The 12,416-nt window shown below is 34.6% G+C and overlaps 1 protein-coding gene across 18 annotated transcripts in view; it reads left to right on the top strand.

Moving 5' to 3' along the window:
• Positions 1-12,416, top strand: part of LOC123539991 (doublecortin domain-containing protein 2-like) — a 106,775-nt gene that overhangs the window by 28,978 nt on the left and 65,381 nt on the right. The window lies entirely within an intron of this gene.

Here is a 12,416-nt window from a genome sequence, read left to right as displayed (position 1 = left end):
AAGTCCCACATTCGTTTTTGGTCACACTGTAGTTCGTACGACAGCGTGATAACTTTTGACTGTCACTGCCCTAGCTGTCAAGGGGACAGCAACTATAAAGTATCAGATAATAAAATAGGCCATTCCGATAAGGTGGATGAGTAAGGCTAAAGTATTGCAGGCGTGTGCACCATGCGAAATTCTAATATGACTAGCAATGCTTTAATCATCACAACGAAATTATGTTGAATCATCACAACGACATTATGTTGACGTCACATCAACGTGATATTAAGCGCCATGTACGCATCAAGAAATAGCCCTTTCAAATTTCATGAAATATTTTACTTAATAACATGTTTTAAATGAAATGTCAAATTGCACAAATGTGTTGATTAGTTTACAAACATACTGAGTTAGTTATTTGCTTTGCTGAATAATTCTCAATAATTTTCACCCGAACTAAATTCTGCCGCAAGACGTATTACCATTTCCTGCCCTGGCGTGTTTAAAGTATAAACAAAGACCTACTATTGGCGCCGTGCTTGCACGAAGAAACAATTCCATCGTATTTGATATAAATTTTACAATAAAGAACATATTAGAGTCGAAATAATTTATAGCAAAACAGTGCTTTATCGCTATTTATACACTCGGGCGGTTATACGTTGTCCGAGGCTGCACCCTCGTGAAATTATTACGACCGGCGTATAACTTCCCATTTTGTATAAATAGTGATAAAGCACTGTTTCGCTATAAATTATTTCTTAATTGTTGATGCTTTAAGTGCTTAATGTCAAGTAGAAATTGTCGATTTTTGTAATGTTATAGTATATGCTTTGATATCAGATATTCAGTGGTATTATTTATATAAATTGCCAGATTGTAAATACTTAACACAAAATCTTAAACTTAACAGGTTCAGAATATGTAGCTTGACCTACATGTGGATATGTAGTTGTTAAAGTAATTAAATGAGTGTTATTTGGAACTGTTTTAACAAATAATGACACAAGTATAATGAGTGTAATTTCACTGTCTTTATTAACAAATACTGATGCGAGTATAGTCTGTGTAAAATTTTAACGTGAATATCAATTTGAATAGTCTTTTGAGTTACTTTATAAATTTAGCGTTGCCAGTGTTTGTCCAAACTATGCATTGCTCATCATTCACTCATTTGTCAGCTCCCTTTCGGTCCTTCAACAAAATTCTGTTGTTTTTTTTTACATTTTCAATGCTAGCTTTTATTGGTGTCTCATAAATAATTAAGATTTTTTCTATGTCTGTATCTTCAGTGTAATCAGAGACTCCAGTACTTAAAAACAGAGCTTTTTGAATATTATTCACTAACATTCAGCATTTCAGTTTGCGAAAGGTCTCAATAATCTTTATAGTACCAAGATTTGATTCTAAGCCACAATGAACTGCAGATATAATATTTTAAATGCTTATTATTATATATATTTAGCAGAACATTTGAATGACAGAATTGACTAATTTATTATTTTCATTTTTTTTTTAAGTTTGCACTTAAGATATATCAGCAATCTGACTAAAGTACTTGATCTTCTAAAAGAAGATCTGAGAACGACCTATTCACATTCGTCTTCTGTATATTTTGGATTTCCATTATTGCTATTTTTATGTTATCCAATCAGACGACTTGTTCGGTTGTCAAAGGATAAGAAAAATATGCGGTTATTCCAGGACTCGAACCCGGGACCCCTCGCTTACAAAGCAAGTGGCCTACCGACTGAGCTAACCGGCTATCTGGTACATTACGACATAAGAATTGTAAATATCAAAAGTCAATGCTACATGTAGATTTGCAAGGTCTTGTAAGCTAGGCTCTGATTGGCTAGCGAAAGAGCCGTCAGAACGAGGCAATGAATAGGTCGTTTTCAGATCCTATGCGTAGCGTAATATAGGAGATGTACTTTAGTCAGATTGGATATATCAGTATGATCTTATGTGTAATCAGTTGTAGCCCGGTGCAGCACGTCTGTCACCAACGGGGAAGCACTCGATATAAATCCAGGTACTCAGATAACATCTAATTTAAAGTAGTTTTTCTTATAATCAACTGACATTAGTATTGTGTGTGTGTTGACAGACATAATGCAGGACAAGTAGAAAGTTGAATTATTTCTGCAATATTACTGTTTACATTTTCACCATTCATAATATTCAACCAGGAATATGCTTCGAAGACGGTTGAATGACATCATATTTGCGTAAATTTGTTCAAAATCTTAAACTCGCAGCTTACCATAATTATAATATGTTTTATTGTATTGGTTTATACATGTACTGGTCATAACAAAATTAATGTGACGATATTTGATCAGTGTGCTATTGGGCTAGTTTGTACAAATAATGACATAAATTTTGTGCTTTTGTTTACAACACGCTGTTTTGATTAACAATGAAAAGCGGAATAGTTTTTACGATACCTTAAAAGATTATTGAAAGAGTTTTCTATTTTCTTCACATTAGGCTTAAACTTAATCCAAAATCCAATAGTTTGCTAAGTTGAATGGGAGAGATTTTAAGTCATGTACAACAAGATGTACTGAATATAACTAAACTTTTTAATGACGACTATAAATAATAAAGTGTAATAATTTCTCACAGATCACTATTATTATTTTTATATGCCTGACGTATTATGTTATGATGTGTACGTCCATCTGTTTGTGTGTTAGCAATCTTGTGTCCACTCTGTAACTCTTGAACCCCTTGAAGGATTTCGCCGAAACTTAATTCTAATGTCCACCATATCAAGACAATGTGCAGAGTGCATGTTCTATTTGGCTCGTTTCAAGGTCTAGGTCACATTTAGGGGTCAAAGGTCATACCTTAGGTCGTATATTGCTCTGCCTTGTGGTGCTCTTGTTTTTATTACCATGTATAATATATCCATGTACACATTCTACAGTTGTACACACAAACTTCGCCTTTTTATTTAGAAACAATAATTTATTGAGCATTATTCAGCCTTTAAGGGACAATGAAAACGGAAACTACAACTCTAATTAAGGGTGTAACGATATATCGCAACTCACTGTATCGCGATACCTTAGTCTGGCGATACGCATATCGTATCAGAGACCGGTTTCACTATACCCCCTTAAGACTGCAAACGTTTGAATTATTTCCCCTTATTTGTGACAAATGTACCAGTGGGGGCACACCCTGTGCCCTGCAGACACATTCTAATTTTCATTCTAGAAAATAGTCAACATAAAAACATTTTCTATTAACATTCCTGGTTGATAAAATTCCCATGCAACATATCTATTGTCATGATTGTTGAAGTACCCAATTATCAATTGGCAGACTGATTCTATGATTCTATTATGTAAGTTTATCTAACAAATAAATCAATATGAAACCAGTCTTTTATACTGCCTGGGAATAGCACCTAGCAAATGCTTGACAAAAGACCATGCATTATTTAGCGACAAAAAGGGGATATCGTTTAATGATCTATGCACTTCTATTACCAGGCCATAGAAATGACTGGCACTTTTCTGTTGATATATATTAAAGTATATATACATGATTATATATATAAAAGTTCAATTTGCAAGGAATTAACAGCAGCAGACTTCTGTGTTTTTTTTTCAATTATTTTAATTCTTCACTGCGATACCTTAGTCTGGCGATATCTGGTCATATCGTATCATAGACCGGTTTCACTATACCCCCTTAAGACTGCAAACGTTTGAATTATTTCCCCTTATTTGTGACAAATGTACCAGTGGGGGCATTTGTACACACAAACTGCCTGAAGAGATATGTGTACAATTGAAAGCGCTTGCAGTGAAGAATTAAAATAATTGAAAAAAAAAACATGGAAGTCTGCTGCTGTTAATTCCTTGCAAATTGAACTTTTATATATATAATCATGTATATATACTTTAATAGGAAAATTAAAGAGGCATTTAAATATTGACAGATCAATACAGGGTCTAGCTTAATGTATGTTTATGACAAATTCATTTATGTTGAATGATTAATTTTCAGTTGCCATTTTTGTAGCTCTGGCTGGCATATTTTCTAAAAAAAAAGCCAGATAAGTATTTGAAATTGAATGATACTGACTGTTTTCTGTAGAACTGCGGCAAAAACATGAATTCTATACAGACATGACAGACTACGTTAGCTTTCTTCAGCCCTCAAATTAAATGTACAGTTCAACCTCTCCAAAGCGGCCCTCTATTTAAGCAAAACCCTCTCTTTAACAACATCATCAAAATTTCCCTAAGATGAAATTACTATCAAATTTACCTCTCTAGAGCAACAACCTCTACATAACAATCAATATTTGTATCTCCCAAAGGATGTTGCTCTACAGAGGTTGCACTGTACCTTGAAATCTGAAAAAGTCATTTCCATTTCCTGTATATTAAATCAATTTATTGTTGAATACTAGTAAATTTGTCATCTTTCTTTCAATATTATTATTATATTTATTGTTATTATTAATATTATTATTATCACAAGTTTAAACATTCAAAAGACAGTTGGTTTGTTATTTTTGTGGAGTATATAATGTCTTAATATTTAACGGAAGTTATATATCTGCTCACTAACATTAGATTCCTTAGCAGAATATAACAAAAGTAACTGTTACTGACAATTTGAATCAGGGATGATCATTATAACCTTAGATGCACTGTCTTCATTAATTTAATCACCACAGAGAAATTGTCCCGCCTAGGTTTCGAATCCATCATCTCTAGGTAGGATTAGCCTTGTTCAGTGTTATTGTTATTGAGGTAACGTACAACACTCACTGAATTTTTATTCTGTCAATGCCGTATTGCAGTGAGCATTTTTTATTTGAACAGGGCTTAAAGGAGGTATTTTCCTGGTTTAACAGAGTGTTGAAAGGTGGGCTGGGATGGGCTTTATGTTTGTTGGTAATCATATTAACTCATTTCGATGATTGATAAATGCACATGATGATGTGAGAATCAGATATCGGGTATTGGAAATCCCCAGGTACCAATATTTGTAGACGGAAATCAATTCTTTTATCAAGGATTTGGAAAAAATATTTTAGATATCTCCCATTAGTTGTATCAACAAAAAAATTATGCCAACCTACTACCCCTGATATAGTCTTAGCGGGGTATGGTTATTTCTTTTTGCGGAATATTATTTTGTACTGCAAAGTATATAAGGGTGTAAACTAAAGAATAGAACTTATTTATAAAGTTCGAGCTGGGTAACTTTAGGTATCAGAGTTGTTTTTTTTATTCTTCAGTTTTGTGAGTGGGGGCCACCATGGCTGAGTGGTTAAGGTCCCTGGCTTAGAATCACTAGCTTTCAATCTGACTAAAGTACTTGATCTTCTAAATGAAGATCTGAGAATGACCCATTCACATTCGTCTTCTGTATATTTTGGATTGCCAATATTGCTATTTTTATTTTCACAAATCTATTTTTATTTGAACCAATCAGACGACTTGTTTGAATGTCAAAGAGTAAGAAAAATGTGCAGTCAATCCAGGGCTCGACCCCGGGACCCCTCTCTTACAGAGCAAGTGGCCTACCGACTGAGCTAACCGGCTATCTGACACATTACGACATAAGAATTGTAAATATCAAAAATCGAGGCTAACTGTAGATTTGCAAAATGTTGTAAGTTATGCTCTGATTGGCTAGCGAAAGAGTCGTCAGAACGAGGCTGTCAATAGCACGTTCTCAGATCCTAAGCGTAGCGTAATAGGAGATGTACTTTAGTCAGATTGCACTTGCTATATACTCACCGCTGTAGATTCGAAACCTCGCTTGGAATGTAGAATTCTTTCAGTTGAGGTCAGGATGAGGTGCCAGTCAGTATCATGGGAAGGGGTTGTTACCAGTGTTGGAGAGGGAATATCATGTATTATTTATGACCATGCATGGGATTTTTTATCAGAATGTTAATTTTATTTGGAGGAATGGGGGCTTGAACTCGCATCCTTCAGGTTTCGAAGTCTGCCTCTGGATCACTGCATCCACTCTAAATTGCCTTGTGTTTCAAATGTTGAAGTTTACATAATAAGTTTTTGCTGAAATATGTATAACTAGATGTGTGTCCTCAGGACACTGGTGCCTCCACTCCTGTCACTTTGTATAGTTTTGACCAAGTCAAATACCAGGTACATAACTTCGCATGCTGAGTAAATAATTCATCTTGATTGTGTAAAACCTTGCTGCTTATTAAACATTACGTACCATTTTATATATCATTTAAGGGAAAAAATTATATCACCGAAAAACCTACCACAAAGCAAAAATCTGAATAGTTCGTTTCTATGCAATTATGAATGTGATCATTATAATGTGCAGGCGCCATAATAGAAATATCAGAATAAATTATCGCCAGAATATTTTATTTACATCTATAAATCTTTTTCCATAAGTACCGATTTTGGACCATGGAATGCTTAAAAGATCGATTTTAATCTTTTCTTATTGTTAATTTGACTTACAGTCATTTTTCACCCATTTCAAGACGTTTTTTAAGAGCACTTTATAGCATAGAATATTATTTACAAAGCAATTAACACAGTCTGGTGAGTAAATGCTTTTTAAAGTAGATGAACCCCATATAAAGAAAGATCTAACAACTGAATAAGTTGTTATTATAATAAATATGATCACTTTTTGCGAAACAGACTTTTCGAGGAATAAAAGTTAAAAACAACACTCACGAAAAAGTTACGTACAATTACATGTGACAGTATTCGGCACTGAAAGTTAGTTGAACCATAAGACAGTTTAAAGTTTAGGGATTGTTAAATGAATAATAACATGAAACCCCACACCAAGTTGCCTTGATCTTCTGTATTTTATGCTTTGAAATTTTATGAAAAATATGTCAATACAAAAAGTATTTTGTTACAGTGAATGTCAAATTATATTTCCTCTGTAATTTTAATGTTCTTTTGTAACTTATATCATAATGAATGAAAAGGAAATATTCCGTCCTTTGTTTCAGGGTATATACATTGTGATATCTTGTTTTCAGTTATTTGAATAATTAAAATGGAATGTAAATAATTACTTATGAACTTTCTCTTAGTATAAAACAAATAAAAAATTTCTTAAAGGGACACCTCACTAGATATGTGTATATAATTATATATATATTATATATTTTTTTTTTTTTTTTTTGAAATTTAGAAACTGCTTTTTTATATGTTACAAATTGTAAATAAAAGATCCGGTGAGTTTTAGTAGAACTTGAGTCTGTCAAATACATGGAAAAGTACATTGTGAAATAAGCCTTAATTCATCCCGCTTTTTTAAAAATGCGATGTAAAATAACAGGAATTTAGCTTACTTCATATCTTACATATCGCGGGCTTAGCGCAAAACGGTTGTAACTCCTTCTTTATTTCATATAAGTTACAACCGTTTTGCGCTAAGCCCGCGAATTATAAAATACCATCTTAACCCTTATCGTACTGGACACAGATTAATTCTGCTTTTGCGACCAATGAAGATCATGATCAGCCTGCACATGAGTGCAGTCTGATCAAGATCTGCACTGCTCGCTATTCAGTCAGTATCTTTTTGGTAAGCACCCCTTTTAACACTTAATGGTACTGTCCAAATTGAAAGATGGACAAGTTCATTATAGAAATTTAGCAGGGTAAGGATTAAATATATTACAGAAGTTGTTAGTCCAAATAAAGAAATATTGTTATGTATGTTTAAGTGCTATTATGTCCCTTTAAAGTTGATGCTAGGATATTGTGGTTAAGTAATAATAAACTTTGATAATGTGGCAGTTGACCTTAATACATTTGACACTGTTTATTTTCCAATACAGGTAAATCCAATATTAGCTTTACTATATATCTATGATGGATTATCTTTGAACACCCCTAGACTTATTGGACTCAACTGCCACATTATCAAAGTTTATTAGTAATCACGATATACTAAGGTGTTGTCATTTATAATACACCTTTTCATAAGCTCATCTGATTTTTGATGAGTTATTTATTGTTAGTCTGTATAGAACAGCAAAACTACAAAGGCAGTTATTGATTGGAATTTTATATGTGATCAATAAGATAGATAGATCTATACAAAAACTGACATTTTTGTAGGTAATACCTCAGTAATCTTGTCTAATTTGTTACGATCATTTCTAGCTTTTTTAATGCCTGCATGAGATATGATTTTAAAGTTCCCATCCTTATACTACATACAGTCACCCTGTTTAAACTTGGGACACACACTCAGTCCAGTTTACAGGTATGGCAGAAGCCAGTACTCTCATTCATGTGGGGAAGTTGGAAGTTACATGTGGATAATAATGAAATTCGATCGGTTAAATTAAGGCACTTAACATATTCAAAACACTGAGTTCATAACAAACGGACAAACAGATCCTCAGCACAAAAACAAAAGAGTCCTTTTTAGAGATAGCAGAAGATTAATTTGGAAAATTAATAAATTTTAGTTTTGCGTGCTTTGTTGACAAATAAAACATGGTTTTGAGTTCAGATGCATAGTATCTAATCACTCAAGATTTTATTGATACCAACTGGTGGGTACATCAATATCTTGATAAATGATCACTTTAAAGCCTTAGTAAGGATTAAGTATTTATGGTATGTAAAAACGCTGGTCACAAAGTAGAACATAGTCCTGGTGTCAGTGAGACAGACATGTTGCCCAGTGTGGCATATGCTTATATATATATATAGACATTTGATAATGACTTAAACATGGCACAATAGATTTTAAAGTGTTCTGTCAAAAAAAAAAAATCTCAAAAAAATTAGGGTATAGGTAGGTCAGTAATTTTTTGTTTACATTTTTTTTTAGCTCACCTGTCACAAAGTGACAAGGTGAGCTTTTGTGATCGTGCGGTGAGCGTCGTCCGTCGTCCGTCCGTGCGTCCGTGCGTCTGTAAACTTTTGCTTGTGACCACTCTAGAGGTCACATTTTTTGTGGGATCTTTATGAAAGTTGGTCAGAATGTTCATCTTGATGATTTCTAGGTCAGGTTTGAAACTGGGTCACGTCCCTTCAAAAACTAGGTCAGTAGGTCTAAAAATAGAAAAACCTTGTGACCTCTCTAGAGGTCATATATTTCACAAGATCTTCATGAAAATTGGTCAGAATGTTCACCTTGATGATATCTAGGTCAAGTTTGAAACTGGGTCACGTGCCATCAAAAACTAGGTCAGTAGGTCTAAAAATAGAAAAACCTTGTGACCTCTCTAAAGGCCATATTTTTCATGGGATCTGTATGAAAGTTGGTCTGAAGGTTCATCTTGATGATATCTAGGTCAAGTTCGAAACTGGGTCACGTGCGTTCAAAAACTAGGTCAGTAGGTCTAAAAATAGAAAAACCTTGTGACCTCTCTAGAGGCCATATATTTCATGAGATCTTCATGAAAATTGGTCAGAATGTTCACCTTGATGATATCTAGTTCAAGTTCGAAAGTGGGTCACGTGCCTTCAAAAACTAGGTCAGTAGGTCAAATAATAGAAAAACCTTGTGACCTCTCTAGAGGCCATATTTTTCATGGGATCTATATGAAAGTTGGTCTGAATGTTCATCTTGATGATATCTAGGTCAGGTTCGAAAGTGGTTCACGTGCCTTCAAAAACTAGGTCAGTAGGTCAAATAATAGAAAAACCTTATGACCTCTCTAAAGGCCATATTTTTCATGGGATCTGTATGAAAGTTGGCCTGAATGTTCATCTTGATGATATCTAGGTCAAGTTCGAAACAGAGTCATGTGCGGTCAAAAACTAGGTCAGTAGGTCTAAAAATAGAAAAACCTTGTGACCTCTCTAGAGGCCATACTTGTGAATGGATCTCCATAAAAATTGGTCAGAATGTTCATCTTGATGATATCTAGGTCAAGTTTGAAAGTAAGTTACGTGCCCTCAAAAAGTAGGTCAGTAGGTCAAATAATGAAAAAACGGTTTGACCTCTCTAGAGGCCATATTTTTCATGGGATCTGTATGAAAGTCGGTCTGAATGTTGATCTTGATGATATATAGGTCAGGTTTCTGGGTCAACTGCGATCAAAAACTAGGTCAGTAGGTCTTGAAATAGAAAAACCTTGTGACCTCTCTAGAGGCCATACCCTTGAATGGATCTTCATGAAAATTGGTCAGAATGTTCACCTTGATGATATCTAGGTCAAGTTTGAAATGGGTCACGTGCCTTAAAAAACTAGGTCAGTAGGTCAGATAATAAAAAAACCTTGTGACCTCTCTAGAGGCCATACTTTTCATGGGATCTGTATGAAAGTTGGTCTGAATGTTCATCTTGATGATATCTAGGTCAAGTTTGAAATTTGGTCAACTGCGGTCAAAAACTAGGTCAGTAGGTCTAAAATTAGAAAAACCTTTTGACCTCTCTAGAGGCCATATTTTTCAATGGATCTTTATAAAAATTGATCTGAATGTTCACCTTGATGATATCTAGGTCAGTTTAGAAACTGGGTCACGTGCAGTCAAAAACTAGGCCAGTAGGTATAAAAATAGAAAAACCTTGTGACCTCTCTAGAGGCCATATTTTTCATGAGATCTTCATGAAAATTAGTGAGAATGTTCACCTTGATGATATCTAGGTAAAGTTCAAAACAGGGTCATGTACCTTCGAAAACTAGGTCAATAGGTCAAATAATAGAAAAACCTTGTGACCTCTCTAGAGACCATATTTTTCAATGGATCTTCATGAAAATTGGTCAGCATTTTTATCTTGATAATATCTAGGTCAAGTTCAAAACTGGGTCACATGAGCTCAAAAACTAGGTCACTATGTCAAATAATAGAAAAAACGACGTCATACTCAAAACTGGGTCATGTGGGAAGAGGTGAGCGATTCAGGACCATCATGGTCCTCTTGTTTATTAAGTGGGACCTTTCGAAAATTATTTTTGTGTCAAAAAATGAATACAAATAAGGGGTTATGCCTTTAGAGCATCAGTAAGTTGATTTCTAACATCTCTGACCATGTTTAAAGCATAAAAAGTGCAGTTGTGCAACTAGTTTCACAACTAGTTTAAGCTACAGTCACACATATGGATATGTCCGTGCGTTGAGGTACGGTGCGGATAGGATTAGTCTGTGGGTGTATAACTACGGAGCAGTACGTCTTAGTACGGGAAAAATGGTAAGAAACAGGAAACAAACAAAACAATACAGGACGTGAAATAAGTACGGATAGGTACGAGGTACTACGTTGAATTACGTTTTACTGCGCCTTGCAACTTGCCCAGCGCACGGACAGGTCTGCGGTAAACTACGTTGAACTATGCTTAAGTACGAGCAGCCTCGGATAACTACGATCAGCTACGGATGAATAAGTTTCAACCAAGTTGGACTAAAGTCACGCTCAAATGGCTACGGTTCGCTCAAACTTTTGTGCATGTTCAAAAGTTGGAGAAACTTGCAAGTTTGGAATAAGTTTTGAATACGATTTGACCACGTTTTGGTACGGCTCAGGTACGGATCGGATTACTACGTTTCTGTCCGTAGCTAGACGTAGCTATCCACGCCGTATGTGTGACTGGGGTTTTACCGTTAACCTTTAGCCTGCTAGCAACAAGTGATTCTGCCTTTGCGACCAGTGCAGACCAAGATCAGCCTGCACTCATGGTCTGCACTGTTCGATCGCTATTCAGTCAGTAAATTTTCAGTGAACACCCCTCCAAATGATAAATGGTACTGCCCAAATTGAATGATGGACCAGTCCATTATAGAAATTTAGCAGGCTAAAGGTTAATGGTCTTGTGGAGGTCACATTATTAAATCCTTAATTTAAGTGTACATAGTTGATAAGGTACTACTGTGGCATCATTGATGTTTGAACCTGGAACCCCCTGGCAACTGCGTGATAATTTTCATTTTTTTTTTTTAACATTAGGATGTCATCAAACGCAGTGAATTAAAACTTTGTGTAACTGTGTTAAAAGAGATAGAATATAGGTTTAAAAATGGCATCAACTCAGTTCTATAAGGGTGACCCTTTTAAGGTTTCGTCGTCAGATTTCAATATCAGTATGTAAATTAGAATTCTTTCAAGTGTATGGGAATGTTTATTCTTTTCATTTCTGGAGAAAAAAAATTACATTATTCATGAGTACATTTAAGAAGTTTTGAATAGTTTAAAATGCTAATCCGCTAAGTTAATAAAACATGTTTAAATAGCCTCATTGAAAGGCTATGTTAACAGAGTGTGCCAATTTGCAGTGTACATTGATTTTAATAGTAAGATATTATTTAAAGTGACGATACGTATGTGTACTATGGTTGTATCTACAGACTATATAATTATTGGCAGACCATGGGCCATTTCGTTTCACCCAACCAAATGGTTGCCACATCGTCTGTATTTAATTGATCCATGATTCTATAAGTAAAAGAATTGTAATTCAAGTTTGAAATTTTTTTTTT

The sequence above is a fragment of the Mercenaria mercenaria genome, chromosome 16 (assembly GCF_021730395.1).
Source record: "Mercenaria mercenaria strain notata chromosome 16, MADL_Memer_1, whole genome shotgun sequence".
NCBI lineage: Eukaryota > Metazoa > Mollusca > Bivalvia > Venerida > Veneridae > Mercenaria > Mercenaria mercenaria.
Note: the sequence above shows the minus strand (reverse complement) of the source record. Positions and strands in the feature narration are given on the sequence as shown.